Source organism: Dromaius novaehollandiae, chromosome 2 (assembly GCF_036370855.1).
Source record: "Dromaius novaehollandiae isolate bDroNov1 chromosome 2, bDroNov1.hap1, whole genome shotgun sequence".
NCBI classification, from domain to species: domain Eukaryota; kingdom Metazoa; phylum Chordata; class Aves; order Casuariiformes; family Dromaiidae; genus Dromaius; species Dromaius novaehollandiae.
The window spans coordinates 13,665,507-13,692,143 of record NC_088099.1 but is presented as its reverse complement, the minus strand read 5'-3'; the positions used below and the strand labels follow the sequence as shown (position 1 = coordinate 13,692,143).

Below are 26,637 nucleotides of genomic sequence, written 5' to 3'. Positions count from 1 at the left end.
GACTTTAGGTTTATAATAGCTCAAATGCACATAAATGTGCATTTTATATTTGTTATATTTTTCTCAGAAACCAGTGTGATAAGGTTATTTTTTCCCAGATCAGTGCACACTGCAGGAATAGAAAGATGATTGTAATCTGACTAGCAGAAATATTAATTTATTTGCAGCGAACTTCGTAAATAGTTGGAACTAAACTGCATTTTTTGTGTTTTATCTCAGCACTGGCATACAATAAAACACCAGCAGAGGGAGCCTTAATACCTTACAACATATGTTTTGTGCTTAAGTCTCTGAGTCTCTTGTGGTTAGCCAAGTATTTTGTTCTCACAGAAATGTTTGGCTCCTCAGTCTAAGTAAAGAGTAAAATGTAAAATGTCTCTGTTATCTCGTGCTAATTAGGGTTTGTGTACTTGGTGTTCAGTTTGTTCTGTATATTGTCATTTTCTTGTATGCTGAATAGCTGTTAGCTAGATATCTTTACAAACTAGATATCCTTACAATCCAGATATTCTTGCATTGTGCATTTCAACACAGCGCAGTGCAGAAGAAACTTCCTGAATAAATCCTTTTTCTGTGTCATCATTACAAAGAGGGCGTTCATGGTCTCAGGAAAATCACAACAAATTCCACAGTCCATCAGCTCCTACTAAATGAAGTGGAGAAAGTATACATGCAGGAGCAGCTGGTTGATTTAGAAGCACTAGCTGCTGTTTTGCACCCCGTGAGGTAGTTTCCATAGCTGGTGCTGTGATTTTGAGTGTTCTTTTGCATTCTGTGCTATAGAACAAATAAACTTCTAGCCTCAGTTAGAGACCAAGGACAAAGGGAAAAGTGTGGACTAGCAATTAAATGCTAGTGCATTATGTATAGAACCATCACAGAAAATAGGGCTGAGTGAGGATTTAAGAGGCCATCTGCTCCATCCCCTTGCCACAGGTTTGACTCCATTTGTACTATTCCTAGCAGCCCGGTTAACCTGTTATTGAAAAACTCCAATTACGCAGCTTTTCCACAACCTCTCCATCTAATCTATTCCAGTCTTAACTATTCATTTCATTATGATTTTTCTCTCATGTTCTAAAGGAAATTTCCCTTAATGCAGTTTTAACTAAATAATGACAACCCACTAGGCTCTTAGTCTCATGCTGAATTAGGGCTATGTAGATTTTTGATGCCAAAGTATCTGCACTGATGCTGTGAAAGAAAGGCTTAGCTCTTGTAATCTTTAACAAAAGGCTTGAGTAGCAGAGAATTGTATTGGGGCAGAATATAGGATAGGAGAGAGTGGATTCTGTCTACTCAGTTAAGGCACTTGGATCTCAATTCTTAGCTTGACTTCTGAAGAAATAGAGTTTATATGGTCATTGTATTCATTTTTCTGTCTGTCACTCTGTTAAACTCAAAATCTTGTAACATGCAAAAAGGAGGTACACCTTTATGTAAAGTCAAGAATTTATGATTGGTATAATTGAAATCTCAACAGAAAAATCAAACAAAGTATTAAATCTAATTAATGCAGAAAAAAAAGGATTGAAAATAAAAAGAATAATATTACTACAGAAAAAAATCTCAATAATAATACAGTTAAAATTGTTATACATACACTTCTCTTGCTCATCCTTCCACTGCCCTTCTCAGTCCTAAGGTTGATGGGTCCCATCTTTCTCAAGAAGAAGGCAGGGCTTGGGAGGTTGCAGAAAGTGTCAGTGTCCCAGCTGCTTTGCTGGGAGGAGTGTCATGTTGATGGTGGGTTTTTTTCCACTTTTTTGCTGGGGAAGTATGATGTTGATGGTTTCTTCTTCACTCTGCATTCATTTGGGACTATTTTTATGTTTTCTGACACACTTTTGCACCTTGTTCTTTCTTAATTGGTCTGCAATGTCACACTACATCCAGATTTTCTATATATCATGTTACATGCAAATTTTCTACATACAATGTGCTTTATAGACATTAGATATTTTTTCTTTGTTCCCTTTGTTACCTCGAAAACTGGTTTTGTCCAGCTCCAGATCTGCATTTCTATCAGTAAGTTGTCTATATCCCTGGGGTCTGCGCACACATGTGCCATCCTGTGGCCTCTTTCTTATTACCCCGTACTTGTACTCACTCCTCTGCACTGCATCCTGCGTTCCCACTGCTATCAAACCATGCCTGTATTGCTCTGCCACTACCTCATTATGCTGGAGTCAACAATATTTCACTCTGCACAAAGATATTACTATCTAAATAAAAAAATGGTTATACCACAGAAAGTTAAGCAAAAATAAAACTAATTAGGCATAACAACCTGGTCAGTAGAAAAATGGCTGTTACAGCTAAAGAAGCTAAAACAAAACTCCAAGCAGGACAAGACAAATTCAGACAACCCTGACAATCCTCAGCCCTGAGACCCTGCAAAGCCTGTTCAAGGCCTGTTACTAGCAGTGGCAATGATGTCATTATGGAGCTGCAGGGCCACAGGTGCTCTCCTGTACCAGCTTTTGCATTTCAATTTGAAGGTTAAAAACTCAGAAACAGGACATGGCTACTCATTTTTTAAAAACTAGTATCTGTGAAGAGAAAAGAGTATCTGTAATACCCAGTAAGAAAAAGGTTATACTCAAGATGAAAAGGCATCTGTCCCCCTTAGCTTGGCAGGTGACCACCTAAGCCATATGCACTTGCCAGATGTTCACTATGTGCATGGCTCTGAAACAGCCATTGGATATATAGAAGCCAGCAGGGCATAGAAAAAAGCTAGTGCTTTGAGTAAATGCAGGTAAAGTTTGGGAGAACTGGAGTTAGGTTGCTTGAGCTACTGTAATGGGACAGGGACATAGAAATTCCTGCATCAACAGGAAACTAGGCTAATAATGGCTTGCTTTGCAAGCACATACAGTACCGCAAAGCAAGAGAAATCTGAATCATACAGTGAAGAAGGAGTTTGAGAGGAGAATGTTAAAGACACAAATATGCATGTTTTTATACAGCATATACACTTTTCAGTTTCTGGGGAAAATTGTGACTCAGATCGCCTGCCTGAGAAAACCCAACGGTACATTTAAAAAGAGAATTTTTTACAAAGAACTTCTTTCACAGTTCTTTCTTGCTTGCATCTGGAATGGCTACATCAGCCATCCCAAATGCAACCATTTAAGTATCACAGTATCTGATTGCTTCATTGCCATCAACATACTTTTCTTACATAATTTCTGTGATATAGAGAAATGGTTGTTATTCTGATTTTAGGGATGGGGATCTTAATCATGAATCCTCAAAGATATTATAGGTACCTAATAAACTTCCATTCTAAAGGAAAAGATACCTATATACCTTTTGAACCAGAGATTTGTCTAAAGTCATATGGAAACTGAGCCCAGGTTTTAGGTCCCAAGTTAAGCAGTAACCCTCTTCCCAGACATGCAGATCTCTCTGCTTATGATCTTTTCATTTTCAGAGGAGTGGTACTTATTGGGTTTTGTCCTCTCCTTGATTGGACTTGTATTCCTTGTAAATTTAACAGCCCCATACAATGAATAATACAAGTTACGGCTGTATAATTTAGTCTTGTATAATCTATAACTGACTTCAGGAGACACAGTATGACATGTTCCTATTTTTTTCCTGAATACTATGGAAACATATAGATGTTCAGTTAAGAAAGAGGTCTGAGTGACACTAGGAGCTGAGCCCTCCTTTGAACCCTCCTCTGAAATTAGCAAATTGCTAATGAGTTGTTCAATTAGCAGTAAAACTAAGGAAATATGATTGTTTTCAGAATATTTCATCTTACTATCATAGTTACTCTAGAGTCTTCCATGATACCTATCACTTCTGTAATATCTCCAGTTTCTGCCATATCTCTAGTTGCCTCACATATTCTGCAGCTACTGTTTGGACAGTACATAGGCATAAATGTTGTCTCTAGCTCTAGGCTGCACATGTGTTGACTGGTTGCCAATATATTTCGTGCATCTCATGCATAGAAGGCTTTCCTTCTACAGGATTATTCAATTTTTCTCTCTTTCTTTTCCAGACACTGATTTTTATAAACCTTGTAAGTACTTTATATATTTTAGGCCTCTTCTTTCTGCCCAATGTGCTTGAAATTAGCTTGAAATTATTACTAGAGGACTGCCAGATGGACAGATGGACCAACACATGGTACAATCACATAAGCCTCATTTTCTGAGGTGAGGAAAAGACAAGAAATGCCTTCAAAAGAAGAGCATATCTAGAAAAAGAACAATTTTATAGCTCTTTATCTAGCACGTCTTGCACTATGCTGTATATAGAAGGATAATGTTTATCAAGGTAACTGAGTTGTAGCCCTGCAAAACTTGTGTTCTGAATCCTCTGAAACCTGCAGTGGTATTTGTAAAAGTCTTTAAATCAGTAAGAAGCAAAATCTTTCCTAAAGGTGTAAACTCTTCTCCCTTCATTCTCTCCATTTCTCAAAGCATCATACCCTTGAGCAGATAAATCTTAGGTACTTGAAATGTGTCTTGAAGTTCTTTGCCTCTTATATCCATTTTCACTGTTTTTACATCGCAATGGCACTTGTGTTTTATGAAGCTCTAAAACTTTGATATTTCAGCAAGTACAAGAAAATACTGACTTCATAAAATTCCTAGACTAGTACACAAAGAAACAGCAAAGGCCAATAAGACAGCAATGTGTTACCTAAAGGCAAGTCAAATTCTCAAATATATCGTCTTTCTCTCTTTCTTGCACACGTAAATGCACACATACTCACATGCATCACAAACGCAATATCTGTAGACTATAATTTGTAGTATCAAGGGGCACTATGATCTAAAGAACCGCATGCTGGCTGAAAGATCCTGGGAGGCTAAGCATTAATGTAAGAAAGGTCATCATGTAAATGGCTACTGAGAGGAATGTAGTATTCAAGTGCACAAGGATATTTCACCAAAGCAAGTTTTGCAACACAAGATGATCATTTTACACAGTTGAAATTTCTATTAGAAAAAAGTATTCATTTTCTCCAGATTTTTTCTTTTTATTTTCTGAATGGAAAATGTAAATGTAATAATTTGCTTTGACTTTGTTGCTCTGATTCAGAATATTTTTCATTCTGTTGAACTGAGCCAATGCATTTAATTATGAATCGATTCAAGAAAACAGTTGCAAAAGAACATGAATCAATTACATTGCTCTGCCAGCATACTATCTTTGAGCTGCTATAAACTGGGCTTCCAGTGTACCGTATTGGCCAGTCTCTCCAGAGAATGATAGCTGAAATAATGCACACAGATATCACTTTGAGTTGCATGATACTCAGTAAAAGATGCAAATAACTACAGGAAGGAATCAACTAAACTTACCCAACTAAAATGTTGATAAAGCAAGGTACCAATAAGGAGCAAAGAATTTTATTATTTAACTGATTTGAAATGAATCATTTCAGGTCAGTTCAAGAAACTGAAACAAAGCTTTTTTTTGCTGGAACTGAAGAGTATAGATTTGCCTGGGGAAATATTCAATCAAGAGAAATGAAAATCTGTCTGCTGCTTTGGTGAGCATGGCTGTTTAATAATCTGACCACTTAACTCTGTTATACGAAGTTGTCTATGATGAGTTAATTTTATCTATTATTGCACACTAAATGATCTCTACAAACTTAGTGTAAAAGAATTAGGGGAGGAGAAGTAAACTATTTGGTTGGCATCACCAAAATGGAATAAAAAATGCAAAAAAAGGGAAATGACGAAAAAATAAAGAGAAGAAGTGAAGAGTATTTTAATTCTGATATAGTAACTGAGATACGAGAGATGGGGAAAAGTTTTCACCTTGGTAGTGAAAGGATGGAGAATTTAACAATACATAAGTTAATCTGTGAAACATTGTACATTATCAGCATCTTGAGCCTCAATCTGAGATTTTGGGTCGAATGAGTATGTAACCACTCACATCCTCTGTTTTTAGAGATCCAATTTGCGATCCAATGTGATATATTTGGACGCTAGAGGGAAGCACTTCACTGAGCTATGCCACTTTATAGCATTTAAGAGAAAACTAGAATGGCAGCTTAGTGATGGACTGTTTTGCATTTAATAGCAGCATTAAAATTTTTCAGACAGAAAACACAATTAGTTTAGTGGACTAAGGAAGTGAGTGTTGGTTATGAGGCTTAATCTTCCTATAATGGATATAAATGTACTCTAAAACTTCAGTTACTGTTATGGATCATGGATAACAAAGAAAATTAAACTAATCGCAGGTAATGCTTATATGTCATGGTTTTGCCATTTCTTCCTTTCTGCTGCAGTTGATGTTTCCTACTTTAAACCTGTTCTTCCTTTAGTACAATTAAAAGGATAAAAATCTTTAGGGTCTGATTCACTACCTTCTGTAGTTTTTATTTCTGGCCTGACATGCTAAGGGAAAGTCTTGTCTAAAGAAGCTTTTTTATTTTATGCCAGAATTAGTGACTCCAACATATCAGCGCTCATGCACGATTCATGAGCGCTGATTTAGCACTAATGCAGGTGCACAGAATGGCTCACACTCCGTACCTGCTCTTGCTGATGGAGGCATAGTGCTGCTACGATTTCTAACAAGGGGGGACTGGAGGAATGAATCAGGGAGAGAAAATGTATAATGTATATATAAATGTGGCTTAAAATGCATTGTAAATAATTTGTACATAGCTAGTCAAATACCTTTCTCTAGTGACAGGCTAATCTTGTAGTGAATGCTAAAATACCAGGCTAGATTGACATCCCGTTGGCGACCCTCTGAAGCAAATTAGGACTTGACCCTTCTGCCAGTGGAATCACTGGCAAGTAATCATATGCACAATATGCTGTTTCAAATGCAATCAGAAGAAATGTGCATTTGACCTAGCTGGACAAAACTCTTCACCTGCTAATCACCTGATAACTTGTAATCACTTGATAGCTTGTCACTTCTCTAACTATTTTTTTCCCCCTATATGTTGAAGGAGAATCAAACAAAGTAAAAATTTTTGTTCATGACTATTGAAAGTAGTAGAAGTCTTTCTGTTGATTCCAGTGGCCTTCAAAATTGATATCGAAATTGGGTTTTCTTTGAAACTGGTCTCATTATACAGTCATTACATTTATAGGAACATTTATTTTATTTTAAAGTTAATATTGACAAGCATTTAACTATTCCAAAATGTTGCAAGCCTGTGGAAAGTACTCTTTCACTATTTCTGGTTTAGTTTTTCTTTTCAGCTTTTTAAGTTTTCCTCTACTAGGGAATTACATTAACAGGGAAAAATAGACCTGAATACTTAAAGTCTGTATGACTTGCTTAGAGTAGAAAGCTAATTTTTCAATACTAATGTTAAGTAAATTGAATTCCATTCAGCAAAAAACCCTCTTCTTTGTTTTACATTGTAAATGTACTATATATACTAAATTATCACTTAAAAGTATTTATCGGTATATTTATATAATAAAATACTCACTCTTTATTTTGAAATGTGACAAATGTATGTAATATTGGAGAATGATACATTTTAATCAACAAGGAGCTACTGTATTTTGTCTCAGATCTCATGTAAAAATGGTTGTTATGGTATCAGAAATTTTAGAAATGTTATACCTCTCTTTAGGCTTAATTTTGAAACCCTTGGCTTTAGGTTAGTAGTATCGTTTCTCCAGAGTCAAGTTTTTACACTGACATAATCTCACTGACCAGCAGATAGTCACTCCAAACTCTCCTGAGAGATGAAATTCATCTATCAGTATCTATAAAGTTCGAGGCCACTGGTTTCATGGAAACGTCTGTTTGATGCAGTCAGTTATTAAAAATGAGCAAGTAGATCAAATGATCCCCACATCATCCATGACTTACACTATAGAAGCTGCTTTTAAGCTATCAAATGACATCTTTATCTGTTTAGAGTACACAGTGATGTAGCTCTGCCAACTAACACGTGCTATTGTACAATAGATGATGCTACAGATCTGTACAGATCCACGCAGTCTTTGAGAGAGCACAGATTTGTACAGAGACTTTGCGCACTGAATGCACTGCATGTGCTACTGTACTGACAGCTGGCGAAATGTCAGAGCATGCCACAGCAGACAGAAGTTTCTCACAAGAGAAGACGTTCTTGCCTGGTGAGAAGTGATTTTGTCCAGACTAAAGAGCTATTCACTGGCAAGTCTAATGGATCCAGGGGAGAATAAAGCATTGTTATAGCAACATCCAGATATGTTTAATACAGAACACAGCATGTATGTATGCACACTGGTGGCCAGTTTTGGTAGATCTAACTTGATCTTCATGAGTGCCGCATGCAGCAGGATATATTAATAATATCACTGCTGTGACCATCACTTTCATTATCTCTGCAGCATTTTCCTGGGCCTAAAAACTGTTGTGAAGAGACGAAACGATATCAGCGATTTTGCGATTCCTGAGAAAGTCCTGAAATCTTTATTTAAGATTACTGCTTCATTTCATTTCCTATGAATTTAATTTATAATCCCACTTTATTATTCTTCCATTTCTTTATTTCCTTCTGTATAATAAGGACTTAGTCAACCAAAACAAATACAGCCTTATGACAGCTCTCTGTGACCAGACTGGTAGGCTGAAAGTAACTCCAGGGCAGCCCATTCTGTGCTGAAAGATGGAAACAACAGTACTTCCAAGTGTTTTCCAGAGCCAAGGAAGTAAAGGAGTATAAATGTCAGGCTTTGGTTTATGCACCAAATGGTTTGGGAGGCTGTATTTCACTTAGTGAAAACTAATCCTCAGTGAAGAAAGAATCTTATATTTTCCCACTTTTTGTTTGTCTTTCCCTTGATATCCTTTCCATAATTTGGGCTTCAAATTTGAGCTTTAAATTTCAGAAGTAAATGGGGAGCCACTGCATATGAGATTCTTTCTAGTGCTCTTCATTACAGTCAAATCCAGATAAAAAAAAAAATCACCTGAGAGAGTACCATTTCAAACCATGTAGACTGAAGTTTGAGGCCTAGATAAGAGGACAAGAGTCCTGGAATTACATTGGTGATGCTCCAGCTGAAGGTCCTGAGATCGCATTGCTAGGGCAGCGCCTCACTCAGTTTTGCTGGGGAAAATTCCATGGAGAGCCTAAAATAAGCACAAGTAACTGTCTATTTTAGGGTGGGCTGAATAGATCTCTAGGCTTCATTAACTTTATCTAATTAGATCTCTATCGATTGTAATTGGAGTTCAGCTGTAAACATTTAGATGTAAACATCTAAATTTAGATGTTTTAATCTGTGAGGTGTACCACTCAGGATGACTATATTGTAACAGAAAGATACCCAAGACAGCTTTAAACTATCCAGCTTGGATAAAATCAATTTAATTTCACAGCAACATAGAATTTAGCTCAGAATAATATCCTGCCACAAAGGGTGATTACAGTATAGGCTATTTTGGAGGTCTACAGTCATTTACTTTGGGTACTAAAAGTTTTAGCATTGACTTAAACGGGATGTTATCTGGCAACCAAGCTGTTTATCAAGCTGTGCTGCAGAACCTTGGTGCAAAAAGTATTTCTTCCTTGGCACTTGTATTAGGAATGAATCCAGCTGATGAAATCCTGGCCACTTTGATGAAAGTGTGACATAGTATAAAGATGTTATGCTATTCTTTATTTCATTTTTTATTGTATAACATGGCTTTATTTTCTTGCATGGATATTGAACAGTAGTCTTGGCTGAGGTCATGCAGCAACACCTAGCTCATTGCCATGGCTAGCTTCTGTTAATCCATAATCAGTAGTGCATTCAAAATAGTCAAAGTTATTCCCACCTTAAACTCATTACATTATACTTACTGCCACAAAATTTTCTTCTGCCAGCATGCATGTCTTTGGTAATCTTCCTGAATATCCTTCCTTATAATCTTCACTAGTATTAATTAAGAATGTGATTATATTTGATTTCTAAACTTATTTAAACTTATTATTTAAACATATTTAAACTGATTGAATTCTAAACTTATTTAAATAGTTCTAGTGATGGTATAGAACTGTGAGCAGTTTTGAAAATTGATTAAATATTCCTATCTCTTATTTTTGCCCCAAAACAAAACTACTTTATCAAGTAAAAACATTCTTGTAAGGTGCCAGAGAAATTAAAATGTGACCAATTTACATAGATGCTCCTTCAGTGATTGTCAGTGACTCCTTCCCTCTTTTGTATTTGCAAAAAATAATTTCAGGTCATTGTCCTAAATTTAATAATTGACATTGTCTTTATTTCCTTGCAAATGAATTAAAAAGAAAAACACTTTATTAAGTGCTTTTAAGATGCCCTCCTAAAAACAACATTTCTGCTGTGGAAGTAGGTGATTAAAACATCATTTAGATTTATTTGGTGTTCTCCAATTTTTACTGTTAGCAGGTTCTCTTCTGTTCTGTTACTGATGGTATGATTACACTACACCTGACTTCCCTGGGAGGGCCATAATCCGCCCCTGGTTAGGCAAAATGCTGGCAGATTCTGATAGTGTCCAGGCACAAGGGGCTAGGAAGGATGTGCCCCGAACAGGTGACCTCTCTGCTGTCACCTGAATCTCTCAGTTGCAACCTACACTAGTATCTTGAGATTTCTAATATACTGCAAAGTATTACTTGTGACCAACCTTTATATGTACTAATTTAAGCTATTATTAAAAAAAAGATTATGGTTAAGTCTAAGATGACCTCTATTTTTCCACTGTGATTTATTTTAATTTGTCAATCCACCTCAGAATATTCTTTTCCAAGTGTATATTTAGGCAGAGTGTTTGTATTATTCTTTTTTATGTTATCCTCAGGTAACCTGCCCATGAAATTTATATTCACTGTCACCTCTCTAGTGCAGCTGGGGATATACTTTGAGGCACTGAATATATATATATTTATATATATTTTTACCAGTGTGAAGAATAATTCATTTTTTAAAATCAAGTGGCCTATTCACATTATCTGAGAAGAAGCATTTTCTAACCTCAGATGATGCCAGTGACAGTTAAAATTCTTCATTATTAACTACTTCCATGGCTGTTATGCCAAGAGAGTGTTACGTCCTGTATACAAAAGGTGACAGTTCTTGTTTCAAAGACTATACAGCATATAGACACAACAAACAGAATGGGAGGCAAAGAACAAGAACAAAAAGGTGGAGGGTGGAGTCACTGTGGGAAAATATAGCTGTCTATAAGTTACAGACATTTCCTAATAGATGTCATCAATATGGTAATGAAGTCTAAAACAGGATTCTTGATTTGTTTCTATAGCATTTAGACTTCCAGAACCATACAGAGGGTTAAGAGCAAAGCTAAGAGCAAATTCTAGGAGTAGGAGTCCCCTCATCTCCCTTAGACTTAGCAGAGACTATATTTCTAAGGCTTCCTTGATATTCATTGAAATAGGCTTTTTTAGGATTCAATTCACCTGATATATTTAAAATGTCTATTTTAGAGTGAGAGAAATTCTTCCCTAGACTCCATGGCCTAGAGTGACTATATTTTTACTGATCATACATGGGATGACTCAGATAAAGAGTACAGATGATGAAGACTACATTTAGTCAGACGAATTCCACTCTAAATCTTTTAGCTAAAGGAACAGTGCTCTTCTTGCTGGACTATGGAATCATTTTGAATAAGGAGGTAAAGCAAATCTAAGCAACTGCCATGTATTCCAGGATAAGTTCAAATAAACCTTCATCTCTTCATTTAGTTTTGCCAAATATGCCTGCTTTGAAATTCTGGCATTACCTAACCCAACTGACTCTTCTGTATATTCACTGTCAATACTATCATATATTCTGCCATCGTCCAATCCAGACAAGGCAGAGGACTTCAGACTGGACTACCACACCAGTGCGTTTTATACTCTCTCACATTGTTTTGATTGCATACAAACTACCCCAATGAGCCGGTGTCTGGTGGAAGAGGCCCCAAAATATTAGAAATACTCATTGTTTCAGCTACTGACTTCTTATAAAAATCCCTTTAACTAGAAAAGAGTTCCAGCGATTCTTACTTGTAATTTGTATTCTCATTATATTTAATAACTCTTTACACAATTCATCTAGGTCAGTTTAAATGAATGCCTTGTTACTACTTAGATGATTATGGGTTGCAATTCATTTAACGTGCCCAATGATTCATGTTTAATTTATTGAATTTAATGCAGTATCTGAGTGACCTATGCTTGTGTAGTATTTTAAATACATGCACGCTGGCACACAAACCTCTGCAGTACCTTGCTTAAGTAATGAGCTTATCGATGTGTTAAAGTTTGAGATATCATGTGACTCTTTAGGCCACTGTTTAATTTAATGCTGCTTACATTAATGAATCTGTCTGGGTTGACTGACTACTCCTCAGAAGCTCCATGGCTTTTATGCCAACAGTAATGGTTCAGGATGCATCCAGTTGTATGATTTGTTACATGGACAGCTGGCATGAGCCATTGACTTGTGTTTGCAGCTCACTGTATTTTTGTGTTGGGAAACTAATTAATTAATGTTCCTTGTTCACAGCTGGAGGTATGAATCTTCCTCTAATCTCTGACAAGTGAAACAGCATTTACACGTAATACTCGATGACTTCTATAAAAGTGATTTTTCTGTATGGTTAGGCTATGTTGGGCATACCCGTATGATTCACTGAATCTTCTGTAGTGAAGTTTTTCATTAATGTGAGAAGAACGGAGATAGACTTGGGAAATGTAAGGTCTCTTAAGATCCAGAAATTCAGGCCATTACTTTCAGCAGCCCTGTGTTTTTATGCTGCCTACTTGTGGCGGACTGATGAATGAATTTTTTGCCTTAAACATTTCTTGGTGCATGGGGTGCAGGCAGGCCGCAACCCCGAACAAGCCATCTGTCCCTGGCGGAAACAGGACTGGGCTGCTGCAACCCCTGAGATGGTCTCCCTGTGACCACCCGGGACACACCGAGCCTGCACTGAACGAGACCACAATCGGGCAGAGACTTTGGGATCTGGACTGTAAATTATTGTCCGTTTTTAGCACAACTTCTATAAAACCTGCTTGGCATGAGTGGCTAAATTTGCTGAAGCCTTAGGCCGCACTCCCTAGTACAGTGAGAAAGGGCCCAGAGCTGCTGCAGGCGGGAATGATAAGGGCGTTACCAGCAATTTGCATTCCTGTGCACTGCTGAAACAGTGCTAATTGCTGGAGTTATCACCTTCTTTGTCAGGACCTTGAGAGCTAATGGCTGGACCTAAGAATGGAGACACACCTGTCAGCAGAAACGGCAACAGTAAACGGCCTACCTAGGGACAGTGATGAGACCCAATAAGGAGCAGGAGACCCCAGACCCAAATATTACTATTGGTCTGAACTACCACGTGAGGGGTGGGAAAAATTAATTTGAAAAAGCTATAATTGCCGAGGGATTTCTTTGTTTGACCCCTCCTCTCTCGCTCCCTCTCTCGTCCCTCGCTCCTCGTCCCTCTGTCCTCGTCCCTCGTCGGAGGCACCCAGCTTGAGCTGTGATTCGAGCGGAGTCAGCGGAACATCATCGGCCTCGGAGTGGTGGTAGCTAGCTTCCTCTCTCCTTTTCCAACTTTTCTCTATCTTTTCCCCTTACCCTTGTTCCCTTTTTCCCTTCGCCTCCCCTTCACCTTCCCCCCCCCCACACCTTTTCTCCCCACTTCGTGGAAAATAAAGGTAAAAGGCTGTACGATATTTGACCGGTTTTAGCGTCTTAATCTCGTCCTTGGGATCGTAACGAAACCCTCCCGATATTGGATCGGGACACTACTCGCCTACTCTGTGTTCTGTTCCTGTTGAAAGATTGCACTTTCAGTTCTCCTCATGATATTGAGTCCCTGCAAGATAGGGGGATAAAAGAATAGGATAAAATATTAGATAAGGATAAATGCTAACTTATTTAGGAAAAATGTTGTTGATGAAATCCATGTCACCAGAGATGATTTTTACCTTAGCCACACTCCTTTCTTACCTCTAAACCACAGTACCCAAGCTGGTACTTGATATTTGCGCTATCTGTGGGCATTTTTCATCACTGGGTTGCAGAATTTTTACTTTCCTCTGTCTATAGGGCCAAATTCTGCTTTTGATATTCACCAAATACTGTGGTATTATTATCATTATTATTATTATATGCATTGTAGTGCGTTTTAAGAAGTCCTCACACTAGGATAACTGAGAAAGAATACCTCACTGTAATCAACTTTAACTATTTCTAACTTCGGCTGAAATACGTCAGTGAAAGAGTTCAGAAAGTACTTATCTGCAAGATTTTGTATGTTTCATCTGCTAAATATTTGCATTGTAAACAGTGACGTATAGTTCAGTAAAATTTTTCTTTCCAAAGAGTTCCTAAGCAAACATCAATGCACATTGTAATGACTACTGGAACATGCTAGTTTTAATTTTCTGTCAACACATAAACCCAAAGTCCCCAAAGAGCAATGATTCAGACAACATTCAGATTAGACAGCTTACACTAAATTATACCTTGTAGTGGGTCAGAAAATATTACGTACCAAGCAGTCTGGCTGACTGTCAGCACATCAAAAATATGTATTCAAATATCAGCTGCAAAGATATCTAACAAAAAGATCCTAGACACTTAAGTGTTCCAGTCCTTATTGAAACAACAAACCAGGCCTTCAACATTTTTTTAATGTTAATTTAGTGCAAATGCCTTTATTGGCCCGATAAACAAGCATTAATAGCTTAGGAATTTAAGCTATTAGCTTTATAGGAGAAGAATTTGCTAGCATAGCAAACTTTTGAACTGAGAACTAGTTTAGTTTTAGGATCAAGTTGTAACAATTGTCTAGCAGAGATAAAATCTTATAGTTCCATTGTGTGGAGCTGTGATTTATGCCAGCTGAAAGGCCAGCCCTTGACTTATATTTATTTCCATTGATATTCTTCTGTTATTTCGAAACATATTGAATGCATTAAACTGAAGTAACATAAACCCATAACCAACCACCTATACATGACTCAAGACACGAAGTGACTCCCTGATCATTAGCTATAATGATTTTAAGTGAAAAAATGAGTTGTCTTGTGGAAAACCCTTAAGAGATAAAAATAAATAAATAAAAAGTCCTGATCTCTTAATTGTATAATGTAGCTGAAATACTAAAGACTAACAGCAAAATTCAGTATCATAAATTCACTTGTGAGACTGTGAATTCTTTCTTGGATATTAGAATTGACACTAAAATCATAAACATGTCCCTGTGAATGCTGATTTTGATGCCATTTTACAATCTTATCAATTTCTCACAGGAAAGACTGGTCTAAGTTTAAATTGCTATTTATTTGTTTTGCTAAAACCCCATTTTTTATTTTAGCCAAGTTCTCTCTCATTTTGCAAAGCTCGTTTAACTGGGCTTTCTGTATTTTTGAGGAAGTAAAGCTAAGGCTAGGTAGGCTAGGTCGGGCAGTCACCGTCACTGCTTCCACCCCCAGGTCCATGCGTTCTGTGGTGAGCATGTGTGCTCACACGTGTACCACCCATGCCTCTGCCCCACTTTATGCAGATTTATGGACTGTTTCTTCACAGTGAAGATAATAGTTGTAATGGTATTGGGGAATAAATGCATTAAAGATTTGGTAGGTTTCAGCTACTGTGGTAATAGAGGCAATATAATTTCCATAGAGGATCAATTTTTGCTTTGTTTTGCAATATGACTTATGACAAATCCGTGACTGAATATGATCTTTTGAAATATTTTGGAAGGCTATTGTGCCATTTCTTTCTGCCAGCTTTAGTGAGGTTTCTGTGTTAGTTACATTCTGCCAGTGTTGTGGCTAATGAAGAGTATATTGTCCTAAATGCATCTTCATCGGCAACAAGGATTCCAGGCTGGGTTTCCTGGCAGCAGGCTGCTGATTTCAGAAATGATATATTTCTATTGGTGGGAGAGATGCTACTCTAATTGCCTTTCTTGATGATGTCAATATATACATTGCATGTAGCTATTAAATTGCTCTGCAACTCCTAGCAGTATATATCCTGTGAGATGTCACTTTCATTTCATGCTACACAGCTTTTCTTTCTTCCGTTAACGCTGTAAAATAGCTTAGTTCCCTGTTCCCCTTTATGTGCTGAGGTGGTGCGATCAGAACAACAGTAGTTGCAATCAAACTCACAATTAGACTGTGATTCACATTATGTAAAAGATTCATCATGCCAGTTGATGTGAAATGACATGCGACCTCTAGGCAGTGATTGCACAAGGCTTTAATCCCTCCACAGGCTGAACCCTGTACCTATAGTGGTTCAGCAAAGCTTAGTTGTAATCATTCTTGGACTAATGCCTTTCCATGATTTCATTATGAGAAGTCTAACAATGAGGCCTTTTTCCTGCTACTTCCTTTAAATGCCTTCAAGGATGTGCTGATTACACAGTTAGCATCTGGCATGTAGTACCTTTAGGGTAGAAATGGTATGAAACTAGAGGTTTTTTACCATTCAGGGATTAGGTTTCTTACTGAAGCCAGAAGACAATTTTTTATTCTTTATCTTAGCATTCCCTTTTCCCTCTTGGACCACAGTGTCAATCACTTCAGAACTCTTCAAAGACAAGTGCATAGGAGTTTCTTTTAGGAGCTCTGTCTAAAAACCAGACATTTTTTTTGGAATTTCCAAGATGAATAGGCATCTTAGAAGAGAAGATGTTTCCAAATGTCCATTTTCAGGAAAAGTGACTTCTAACCGTAGTCTCTGTCTTCATTCTTAAATTTACTCTAGATATTGAAAGATGGGACTCTTTATATGACATCTCTGAAATACCTCAAGTACCACTCCAGTTCTCTTCGCCGAGCAGTGAGTGACCGATTTATGTATGTATATCAACAGCGAGATGCGGAGGAAAAGGGTAACCCCAAGGAATGGTTAGACTGAAAACTATGCAGTGACTGGACAGGCAGGATTTTCCAGCCTTGAAGCCTAAACAGAGGTGGATTTATCTTTAATGCATGTGAAAGAAAGGGAATATATAGATGCCTAATGTGTATGACTAAACTCTCTTTCAAAGAACTAAATATTATGCATGTTGAGTGGCACTGATTTTTTATTTGTGAATAAGTTATCCAGATGAAAAATCCTATATGTATATCAAAATTAAAAAAAAATCATAAATATGTAAATTGTTACATCTTTGGTCAATAATTGAAAACATTAATTTCTAGAACAGTAAAAAATTAGTCTTTGGTGGACTTTGGAATTCAGGCCATGTCCTGTTTCATTAAGCAAGAAATGCAGATGATTAAGGATCAGCCTTAAGCTGCAGTCCTTAACTTCTTATAGAATACTTTAAACCTATTTCTGCCCACAGTTCTTTTAATTAACTATTTCTTTTTACAGGATCAAAGAGGACTTGAGCCAAGACCCACTGAAAGCAGTGGAATATATCAGGTAAAGCTGATAAAGCCAAAACCCACTATTTTGTAGTTTACCTGGAAATCCCATTCTGATTTTTCTCTGCCACGCACATGCTGTCCCACAAAAGCCATGCTCCTCAAGCAGATCCCATGAGAGATACCTGGTGACTTCCTGAGGTCGTTGGGACTTTGCTATTTTTACTAACACTAATGAAAACTGAGTTCAGCTACTGTAAGCAGGGTGGGCATTAGATAAGGATAATACAGACAAACTTTTCACGAGAGAAAAGTTTTTTTCAGAGGCAAATGATGTATTTGTATGGATCAAATATATTGCAGCAGCTGGACTCCTATCTAGTGAAGATTTGTATTTCATTTAGCATTTCTGTGATTTGCTTCCAATTTGTGCAGTGCTAGTAAAGCCTCTCAAATCATGGCATACCAAGGATGTTTTTATATATAGCCACTCTGAAGTTCTTCATTCGTAAAAGCCAGTGCATGCACTATAAGCTAAGTAGACTGATACAGAAAGGTCAAATAATCTTGTCCATCTTGGAGAAAATTGTTGACTCAGTTATTCAAACCTTTGCCTGAAATAGGTGGTCTCCATACTTACACATTTTATCTTATAGTCTTCACTGTAAATCAACAATCTTCATGGAGATTCAGTGCCCTGGGAAAATTTACTTGCTGACTTACAGTCAGCCCTTAACAACACTGTACCACACTATAAGAGTGTTATCGCCTACTACTGATAGCAGGGGAGTCATGTGGGAAGTCTGTGGCAGAGCTGAGTCTGGCGCAGAGGCACATTTTCAGTTCCTACCCAAATGCTTAGCGAAGAACTAGTCTTCCTTAATTTCTTATATTTAATAGTTGTGACTCATTCTTTTAAGTTCTGGTCTTTTTAGCAACAGATTTGAAAAGCAGTATTTGCTAAATCTGTATATTTCCTGTTGATTCTAGGAAAATTAGTATACTTCAACTAATAATGACAAGAATGATAAAAATCAGTCATTGCTCACTCAGAAATTTCAGCAGTGGATTTCTGTAAAATTTATCTGCCAGCGTAGCTACTCAATTAATCAAATTAATTTTTTAAGACTGAGAGAATGAGGCTAAGGAAAATAGTAAATGTTTTTTACGTAACAAATCTGATTCACAAATACAGTAATTCACAAAAAATGATGGGCCAGTTTCTCAGAAGCTGTAAATCACTCCATGTTTGTAGAAATATCTCATTTATACCTTCATTTATTATTTTGCTGTTTTCAGATGCTTTAGCTGTACAAGAAGCAGATTTGAAGTTTGTTCTTTACTTATGGAAACTGTTTAATTAATAATGTTTGATTTTAATTAATAGAGACATTAAAAGCCAATGAGGAGCTGAAAATTCTCTGAAGCACTTCCACTGGCAGAGTAGTATCTGCATGGTTTTACTTTAAATGTCAAATTGCCATTTTTTAAATTTCTTCTGTTCCTGTGCCATAACTAGACTCAGACTGGAACTTTATGTGCAAAAATGAAATGGGAAGAGATTTTTTTACTCAGAAGGGTTTACATGTGCTAGGGGGTAGCCAGATGACTGTTAGCAATCATGTTACTGTCACTCAGGAGGTTGCTGCTGGTCTACATTCCATGTGGAAATGGGAGCCAGGCTCAAAAGTCTTCCAGATAAGAAGATCTTCCTCCTAATGCTCCATCCTGAAGTGCTCTAGTAGCATATTACCTCCAGCTTCTTGACAAAGATATTATAGGCACAAGAAAGATAAGGTTTAAAAAAAGAGAAAATAGAAAAAAAAATCAGCATGTGTAAAAATACCCAATATCTTTATACGCTGAATGGTATTTTATGTAGTATCAGTAAGCCTGATCAAAATACTTTCTCTCTTTTATTCTTAAAACAAAAATCAGATGTAGTACTCAGAAGCTATATATTTTGTAACATTTTTAACTTAACATACACTATAGACTTGACCCTGACTGAATTTTAAGTGCTAATGACGTACGGATCTGGGCTTACAGGAAATCAGTTCATTTGCCCTGAAGAGAACATTAGGATCCACTTCAGAAAAAAGCACTTAGGCGTATGCTCAACTTAAGCATTAGATGCCACTATTGAAATCTGTTAAACTGATCTGTAGCAAGCACTTAAGTATTTTCTTTATTTGGATAAGGACCACAGAAAAGATGGGCAGAAGGATAAAGGGAATAATTTTGGAGATCTTCAGTAGTACCCAGAGAGTGATCCTCCAAAATCCCATCATTTACCTGTTGAAGAATCTGTGGTTTCACCTCCTTAGCACCATACAAAGCCATGTAAAAAGATCTGTATGATATCTCTTCTGGTGAGCTGGGAGTAGCATATCTTCCTTAGCTCAGCCTGTTCCAGGGCTTATGTATTCCCGTTTCCAATTCCAGTCTCCAGAGGAAAGGGGATAACAGCTGACACAGACTTAGGAGAGACCGCACTATCTATTCAAAATATGTAGATATTTCATTGGTAACATTTAAAATTATAACCCAAAGGCCATTTACAAGAGAACATTCAGCTGGTTGTTTGACTTTGATGGATGTAATTTTTTTTTCTAAATGATCTTGATGTTCATTATAATAGAAACATATGTCAGTGGTAGAAGAGTTGAGGGCCATGTGCCAATGCTCCTTTGTTGCTACGGACTGAACACTGGAACCATGATGGTGCTCAGGCTGTTTCCAGCTAGGACTACAGATGTTGATTTTATTCTTCTACTCACGGAGCAATAGACACATCCAATCATACCTACTAATAACAAGAATCTTTATGCACTTGTAATGTATTTCTTCATTAAAACAAACCTATAGGTGGAAACTGAGGTTAGAGGATCATGTTTCAGGTGTGAACGTATAGCATTAATTATTACTTACCCACCCATGATTTGCCCTTTCTTTTGTCTCTGTTAATTCATGGTGTTACACCATCACTCTGAAAGGGCCTATCTCTAGGTACGTACCACCAGCAACAGATAAACTTTCCTCAACATCACTTCAGGAAGAATTTAGAAATCTTGTAAGTTAGAGATTTAAATTTAGAAATTTAAATTTAAATTTAGAAATACTCTAAGTCACTGAGGGTATGAGTAGAAGAGTAATTGTTCAGAGTTTTTCCATAACTTAATAGGATGTTTTCACCAGCTTTTGCTTCTAACCCTAGCAGATCTAACACTGATAGTGTTTGCCAGTTTCTGCTTTCTGTACAACACTTGAAAGAGTATCAGCTGTTGGCATGGGAACCCCACAAGAGTCACTGGCAGTTGCCCGCAAATAACACCTTAGGATCTGAGTGCTTCTTAGGTGGTGACACTCCAAACACCACAGTTTGCCCTCCCAGACACATCTATTTCCACACATTCAGTTCTGTTAGAATATACCAAATTTTCACTAGAGGCTCTTCCCCCATTCCTCGAATGGCTGCAGCATGGGCAGCCCCTGGGTGATGCTGAACTCAGAATATGATACCTAGCAGCTGGAGGTGCAGGAATTGTGTCATGGCCAGAGTGCACCAACAGGTCCCACAGCCTCCTTCCCCGCTCCTGATGGTTTAGCTGACAGTATTCAGGGCCTGCTCAGATATGGTGCAACCTTGGATCAGACTTTTGTGAAAAGACCTGTGTGAGAAAGACCTGTGAGAAGTCTTATCTGGGGTCTCACCCATGCAACCCTTGCCCCTTGGCTCAGGAGCTGCATTTAAACTCAGGCTTTTGCCCTTTCGTCCACATTGTAGGTATGCCTGTGCTGGGCCTTGTACCTTATTGATCCTGACCCTGCCTTGCTGACTTGACTTCTTGGCTTGATCTGCCTTGTCCCTAAGGACTTGTGTGGAGATCGCTGGACTGGTTGCTGACACTGGTTACCACTGGACCTGCTCTGCTCTTCTTGTTGGGGTCCTGGGGGACGCTGCCCCTGCCTGCCCTCTCACCCTCGGCTTCTGCCCTCTCACCCTTGGCTCATGGAGCGCTCTTGCTGCTAACTGGCATTATGGGATAAATGAAGTGTGTATCAGTGAACATAAATTAACCCCATACAGTTAATTCTGGCATACTTTGTTGTATGATTTTAAATATGGTACTTCTTGCTGCACAGAGCTCAACCCAACTTCAATTTGCCTTGACCCCCTTAGATGATCTTGGAGTTTCATGTGGACATTTTCAAACACAAAGCTGATGAACATATCAGCACTTTGCAAGTTCCTTGTGCTGTCACTAGCTGCACTGTCTCGTTCCTGTTGTCTCCCTCTCTGCTGGGGGCCTTCCCACCTTAATGAACACCAAAACTTACTGCAGCAGCACGGAGGAAATCTCAGATAGCAGCTGTAATTTGAAACTCCCTTTTTCTCCACTTTAGAACTTGGCAAAATAGTTGCACCTTTTTAATTAGATGTATTTTGTTTAGAAGATGTGGATTCATCAAAATGTGCTTGTGATTAAGTCAGTTTTGCTGAATCTCTGCAATACAGGCTTTTAAAACAATATTTGCTATTGATTTTCACATCATTAAGATAGCTATTAATGGAAACACAGGGCTGGAAAAAATGCTACAATATGGCAGTAGATAAGGCACAAAAACAAAAATGAAGAAAATTCTAATTAGTGCTTGCTCGAGGCAACAGTAGTAATACTCCAAACTCATGACAGAGCCTGACTGCTATAAAATAGCTCTACAGAAATGCATTTCCTGACAGCTGTGCCTGGCTGAGAAGCCGAAAACCCTATAAAAGGATTGGGATTTGTGGGAAATTCCTGTGTTCTCCATCTTTAGGTTGGAATGCTTAAATTTTCAGAATTTTTTTTGGCCAGTGTTAAAAACTTCCTCCCAAATTATTAACTTTCCTTCAAGAAATGAGCTGCAATTCTGAAAATAGAAATTTGCTATTTTTTTTCTTAAGAACATGTTGATGTTGTCTGTAAATGTCAAAAAAATGAAAAGCCACATTTCAGAAAACCTTTTTTTGTGTGTGTGTGTGTGTGTGTGTGTTTGTCTGAAGCTAGGATGAGCAAAATTCGTTCCACCAGTTTATTAAGATTTCAGTAACACAAGAGGAGGAGAGAGGGAACATTAGCTTTGTTTTGTCAAAGAGTTAATATTACATATAACTCATGCATCTTTGTCTAAGATAAAGTAGGTGATATTTCTGTAGTGCAATATAGTGATATCGCTGGGTGTAATGAGTGCCTGAAAGATGAGGGCAGGTGTTTGGGAAGGAGGATTCACTTTGGTTTGTGGGTACATCGTCATGAAAATCTCTATCGCTGTTCTTCATGCTTTGCTCTGAAGAGACTGAACACACCAGAGAGTGAGAAAAGATCACACTATGGGATCATTTGAAAACAGCATATAGCAACCTGCTTGCTGGAGTTGCAAACTGGATATTCTGCAGATTGCTAGAGATTAACAAACAAACAAACAAAATCCAAACATTTTTGGTTGTGCATTGCTCTCACTTTCCTACTTTTCATGTTCTCCTTTACTGATCTGTATTTCATTTGCTTTTCCTGGACTTCAAATTTTACCATCTTACAGTCTCTATATTTAATTTTAAGGATTCCTAATTTTGGCCTTAAATTGGACATTAACCTTTACTGGACTAAAATCTGAAACCCAAATCCAGACATATGCTGGATTCCTGTCATTATTCAGCTAACTTTCCAGGTTTATATTTACATATGCTTGTGCATGTTTAGCCAGGGGTGCTTTCAGCTATTTCTGCTTTATACACCCAACACAGCCATATTTGTGCACAAATAACTAATTGGCTACACAGTAGCTGCTTCGACCCTCATAAAATTGGCAAGGCCCTGACCCTGAAAGCTTCCAGATGCTGGCAGAAACTGCCTGTCACGGTGCTCAGTACGGACAGGGTTACCTAACTGTGCTCATGACTAAGTTCAAAACATAACTTGCCGCTTGCTCTTTCCTGAATTTTCTTTTCTCCTCCAGATGCTGTTGTGAAGTCTTAACTTAAAAAGAAAAAGAGAGAGGAGGAAAAAAAAACCCAACAGTATATGAGTATGTTTAACTGTTCCTGTAGGTGTAGTTTATATTTGATCATATTTTGAATTTGAGAATTTTGTGTGTGTGTGTGAACAATAAAGTGTGTGAGGAAAAAGTGTATCTATTGATCTGTTATCTACCTGTTTTCTTCCAGTTTGTAAAGCAGGTCCTTATAGATTGCTTTAGAGCCTGCTGTACAGGCTCTGTTGGATGACAAGAACCGTGAGTATTAAGAGGAATATGGTCGTCTAGTTGCAGAAAATGCAAGTGTCAAACATCTTTTTTTCTTTTGAGAAAGCACAGAGTGCAGCATAGACAAGTCCTCTGGATCATATCTGTGGAGGGAATGAGAGAGATTTTTATCTTAAAAATAATCAGTATTTTACCTAAAAATACTATTGTATGACTGTTTATGTATGTATCTAGACTTAACCTTTAGGGGAGGGAGATATTTTAAAACTCCCTCAAAGGGCTATGGTAGAAGACCCTTAATGAATCTGGTGGCTCGTTTTCAACTGAGCTGCCTATGCTGACACATCTGCCACAGGTTACTGTCTCCACAGGAGAGCTGCCGGAAGGGACTCTGTCGTGTATGCCTCGGGACCTGTCCAGCCTGGCATCTTAGCTCAGACCGTTGGCAGAGGTGGGTTTGAACCAAGACATCTGACCTCGTGCTGGAGCTCCCGTAGCTCAGGCACGTATTCCCTTCCGCTGACTCCGCAGTTGCGGTCGTGTCCTCCAGGACAGCCATGGAACAGGCATGGGCAGTAGTTTCTTAGACTGTTGCACCAAATCGCTAGAGCTCATCTTCCGGTTTATTAAATATTAATTAGATACACACAGATATGCACACAGAGTTAATTCAATCCTTGTGTAAAGTTGTATGTTTAAAAGAAAAAAAAGAATCTCTGTCAGTTTTATTATATTAGAATTGAACATAGTTTATAGCTGCACTTTCCAGTTTCACTCAGGTAGATATCCATTCGCATGAAAGAGTTAACTTCTGATTCCATACCCATTATATATGTATATAGAAAGCATCTGTGAATAAATCAGGCAGCTAGCTCAAAAAATGTGTCCACATATAACTAAATAAGCACTGTTTATATTCTCCTTCGTGCCTGCCATGGGCACAGTTGCTTGCAAGCAAAAAAGTTTTCAAATTTTGATAATATAAGTAGCAGCAAGACAGAACATCAGTGAACTTTTAATTATGATTGTCAGATATTTTCATGTTACTACTCACACTGGATAGTTTTGAAAGGGAGTATTCTGAGTTAAATGATGTGAAAAAGTACTAAATATTTTATAAATAAAAATGGAGGAGAAGCAATTTTCTTATTTTCCTTGTTTAATAAGGATTGTACCAAATGATTAAAACAAAAGTTTGATAGTAGCAGATTTGCTATTATAGCTGTGTTCTGCATAGTCAGCATACACATTGCTGTACTGCCTTCTTCCTGCTCGCGTCTGTTTGAAGAGCTAAGATAGAACAATTTACATTTTTCTTCTTTCAGAAAGAGCAGCTTTGATAGCTTCATCATGATATGACACTGTGCAACATCAAAAGCACTTTTTGACTGAACATTGGCTTTTCATTAGTGAGTCTTTTTAAAATTTTCTTCCTTTATTTTACATTTTTATTTGAATGATTTAGATTATTTTTTTTAGTGTTTCTGAGAATGAAGGGCTGATAATGCCACCAATAGGTAGACACAGTGAAGGTGAGCCCTACCACTTTGCCCTGACAAGGCTGTTCCAGTTCCCTCCTACCTTGCAAGCCCTCTGGCTCCACTGCCTTGGGCCTCCCTTAAACTGGCCATTTCTGATTCACGCATTAAGGAATATCTTACAGCAAATTAATATATACCCAAAGTTTTTCTATGCATTTAACTGTTATAGTGCATTGTATAGTATATAGTATATTACCTGCAGTTTTTGTACTGTATTATCTTGTGTAAACAAATATTGGATATATAGGACTTCTGGACGCTGAGGCTGCCCTGTGCAATACTGCATTGATACAGATCCAGTTATTTTCCCTAATTTAGCTTTCCTAAGAAGCAGCTTGATGGTATGTGAAGATTTTTGGATAGCAGAGCCTCAGACAAAGAAGAACCTCCTTCTCCAGTGTGTCCTCCCTAAAATGCCCCTTTCACTGTGTGAGCACCGCTGGTGCGTTGTCCTGGCCTGGCCAACATGATGTTCTGTTGTGCCAGACGGTCTTGACAGTCCAGGCCCCAACAAGCTCTAAGATCGCACCACTGCTTCATTTCATGACATAGATATTTCTTTGGAAATCTTACTCATGTACCCAACACACCATTGGCCAATTGCACTTTCATAATATTGATTCACAAAGTACCTAATTCTAGGTGTACACATAGAGATTTACCATTAAAATATGATTAAATAGCTGTCACATGCTCTCTCTGAAAAATAGATGATCAAAGAGGGAGTCTGGAGGCAGAATCTGGGTGGCTTGATAAATATCGATTGAAGGAGGAAGGACAACAGAGGACAAGGAATTACAATTTGATCCAGCCTTCGTAACACGAATGTCATGGTGCACTGATGGCCACAGGCCAAATACAGTGCAGTTTTTTTTGACCCGATAGTTAATTTTCCAAGAAGTTTAAGGCTCTAATGAATCAGTTACCATGCCCTTCTGATGCTTTTGCTTTTTTTTTTTCCCTTCAGAAAAGTATTTGTTTTCCAGAACAATTCAGTCTGTGAACCTTTTGGTATTCAAATGTCCTATTGTGGAAAACTTTGCTTTACTCACAGGACTGGTTGATTCACAGGGCTCTGATTCTGATATCATTTTTCACTTGTCCACGGTTGTAAGACATTGCCAGGATAGCTGAGAGAAAACCAGCTATTCAGAACACCAAACTGATTAATTACTTTGGCAAAAGGTGGTTGGGTTTTTTTTCTTCTTTTGTCCTAGCAAGGCCTGTGTCTTCTAGTCGTTTTGGTTCTTTTTTTGATGTCGCTTTGTCACTTAGGAACATGGAAGAAATTACATTGTTGGCCAACATGACTGGACCAACAAATTGACGTTTATACCATGCATGAAGAATACTGTGGTCCACCTAACAAGCCCCCCTCAATATTGATAAGGATGGCATAACTTTATCATAAATGAAGAAGAAACTTTAACAACCTTTATTCTAGTAATACTGGACATCACTGAAATGCAATAACTTTTATTGTGTTTTCTGTTTGCTTGCACAAGGTAGCAAGGTTGCACAAGG

The 26,637-nt window shown here is 37.8% G+C and overlaps 1 long non-coding RNA gene across 1 annotated transcript in view; it reads left to right on the top strand.

Moving 5' to 3' along the window:
* Positions 1-24,030, top strand: part of LOC135327427 (uncharacterized) — a 69,530-nt gene extending 45,500 nt beyond the window's left edge. The window contains exons 3-5 of the long non-coding RNA XR_010387541.1: positions 16,719-16,793; positions 17,334-17,384; positions 23,327-24,030. This is a non-coding gene — a long non-coding RNA (uncharacterized LOC135327427). The remainder of the gene's footprint in view (positions 1-16,718; positions 16,794-17,333; positions 17,385-23,326) is intronic.
* Positions 24,031-26,637: the final 2,607 nt, after the last annotated feature.